The sequence below is a fragment of the Aplysia californica genome, unplaced genomic scaffold (assembly GCF_000002075.1).
Source record: "Aplysia californica isolate F4 #8 unplaced genomic scaffold, AplCal3.0 scaffold00446, whole genome shotgun sequence".
Lineage (NCBI taxonomy): Eukaryota > Metazoa > Mollusca > Gastropoda > Aplysiida > Aplysiidae > Aplysia > Aplysia californica.
In genome coordinates, this window is record NW_004797716.1 from 583501 (window position 1) to 586376 (window position 2876).

General features: G+C 40.8%; 1 protein-coding gene across 5 annotated transcripts in view; it reads right to left on the minus strand.

Annotated features, from left to right (window-relative positions):
* Window positions 1–2283, minus strand: part of LOC101857130 (TBC1 domain family member 10A) — an 18510-nt gene extending 16227 nt beyond the window's left edge. Inside the window, exon 1 of one of the 5 annotated variants that reach the window (XM_013086242.2) lies at window positions 2198–2283. The gene's annotated coding sequence lies outside the window, so the exon portion shown is untranslated. Of the gene's footprint in view, window positions 1–2012 lie in introns of all 5 variants that reach the window. The other 4 variants (XM_013086241.2, XM_035971497.1, XM_005105007.3 and 1 more) reach the window with 4 other exon arrangements.
* Between the last annotated feature and the right edge of the window lie 593 nt (window positions 2284–2876).

The window sequence follows — 2876 nt, forward strand, 5'->3', positions numbered from 1 at the left end:
TATATATATAATACATTCCCAGGTCATCAGGACCTAGAGCAACATAAAATATTATAATCTAATCAATCAGTAGACTCTAGCCAGACCTCAGGTAACCATTCCTCTACTCTAGGATGAATCAGCAAGCCTGCAGACTGATGAAAATGTTTCAAGTAAAAGAACAGCAGTTATGGCTTAACTGGAGAAAGCAGTCCCAAACTGAGGTCCTCAAAAACTATTGTAATGATCTGAAATGGGAGTGTATGGTACCCCTTCAATTGGGAGGAATTCCGTAACGAGCGACCACTGCCACTATGAAATAGAAAAGAAGAGGGATGATAGTATTGTTAGGGTAATGGGCGGGAGGACTTCCGTAACAAGCGACCACTATGAGACAGAGTAGAATAGAGGGTTAGGGGTAGGTGCAGGGTTATGGTTGGTTAGGGTTAGGTCTCTTCTTTATTGTTTCTTGGGGTGATCGCTCGTTTCAGAAGTCCTTCCCTTCAATTTTGTCTACACGTGGTCAGGTGCAGTGAAGGCAGTGTGGGAGCTTGCATATATGGCATTTTATCATGCATAGTGCCCTACTCCCCTTGCTTGGACAGAAGGGATGATCTACTAAACTAAATTACTTCCTACATCTATACTAATTATGACTAGGCTAGGCCTACGGAGCTGGTAAAGACAAAACTGGACTTAGAGGCGATTTTGTAGTTTCGTTCGTTAAAGTCAAGAGTAGGGGGGTTTCGGGGGGTGCCCCCCTGACCTAATAAAAATATGGAGGTGGGGGGCCCCCTGAAAGTTATCCTAATTTGATGTTTTGCAGTTAGGTTGCATCCCTGCTCTTTGTGTAGCCTCTTTCAAATAGTATTTGGTCATCAAGACTTCTGGATTTCTTCTCTGGATGCAAAAAAATCATATCGTGGACTTTAACGAATGACACGGAACTACAAGACACAAGATCACCGACTTAGTTAGATTCAGTGATGCCGCATCATTTTTTAGAAGGAAGTGGCTATTCTCACCCGGGGTGAGAATAAAAATACGATCTACCTCTCACCCTGGGTGAGACTTGCCAGTGTAGGCTATTCTCACCCGGTGTGAAACAAGACCTGTTTTTCCTCATTTCGGAATACTGTCTATCATTGTGGATGATCAAATTGATAAAAGCCAAGAAAAAAAATATGTTATAGCACAAAAGTAAGCTAATCTGATCGTCTTCAAAGATGCTACTATGGCTATTTCACTTTTCGAATTGAGCCGAACTACGCAGGTCGCCATTTTGTTTTGCCCGGAAGTTCTTGCAAGATCTACTCCTCCCCTCTCTCTCTCTCTATCTGAATACTGTCTATCGGTGTGGACGATCAAATTGATCAAAACAGTTTTAAAATTATGTAAAAACACAAAAGTAAATTAATTTGGTCGACTACAAAGACGCTACGGCTATTTAACTTTCCGAATCGAGCCGAACTATGCGGGTCGCCATTTTGTTTTGCCCGGAAGTTCTCGCGCTACTCCTCTCTCTCTCTCTCTCTCTCTCTCCACTGCCCACAGACAAAATTGCACGCTTTTAGGCTAACACTAACAGTGGTATACAACGTTTGTTCACGGCACAGAATTCTACAATTCTGTTATCACAGTGTAGACTGTAGAATTTTGTGGTTCAGGGTGAACGCTTAACTGGTTGGCCTAGGCTATACTATAACGGTGAACGCCCATCAGGTGAGAATATTAGCCAAAAGACTCGCCTGCGCTATTCCCACCCGGGGTGAGAATAGAGGTGGCCTTTTTATGGGAGGACTTCCATAACGAGCGACCACTATGAGTATGAGACAGAGCAGAATTGAGGGCTTGGGGTAGGGGTAGGGGTAGATCTAGATCTATACTCAAAGTACAATCAAAGGATCTCAACATCAATAGACATTTCAATAATTGAATCATAGATTGAGTAATTGATTAGGTTATAATAGGGCCTACACCAGTCAGACCAGTGACAACACCATGCATCGCAGTTGATGAGGTGGGTGGGGTACCTTTCATTTCAGTAAAACTGTCGATTATGAGCCATTGTCCTACTTAGGGACAAAGCTTTTTTATTAGCCACAAAAATTAGAATAAAAAGAATACAATACTTCGGAATTTACAGGATTCGCTAGTCTGAATTGTAATCAAGTAGTCCCGTCTCACTTATCCACTCACAAACCAAAACAGAGTGTACCTCTTCTTGCCAAATCCCGAACCGGAAGTATACAACCATACTTTTCACAAACCGAAATTTTTTTATGTTTCAGACTATGTTTTTATGTATCATTTTGAGCTTGCTTACAAAAAAATGTCGTGAAAATTGAAAAATAATGCTTTCTTAAATGTGAATGCATACTCGGTGAGGTTTCATCAAGGTGAGACATTGTAAAACCACAAAATTACAGAAAGGGAATTCTGTTCTAATTTTGAGATATAATCGGAGGAAAATCTGGACTAGAGATAGATAGCCACCTAAAAAGTTTGAGCGTCAATTCTTATATTTTGGTGTGTTTTCTGAAGCGGTCTCGGAGTTTTCTTGTCAGTTTTTTTTTGGGGGGGGGGGTTGCGGGGTTTTTTTTAAGGGGAGTGTTTTGTTTTCTTAAAGTTTTATTAACATAAAATACTGTTTAAAAGTAAATTAATACTTTTCGTATTATGTTTTCTTCCATAAATTAGCACATGACAGATTCGATGCAGAAATGGATGAACTTTATAGAGAAAAGTTGTAGGCAGCAGAGAGTAAAACACGCTACGTGGCTATCGAGATACAACCACATTTATGTATTGAAGTCTGTCGAATCATTTGTCTCCCCCCTATTCTCTCTCTCTCTCTCTCTCTCTCTCTCTCTCTCTCTCTCTCTCTCTCTCTCTCT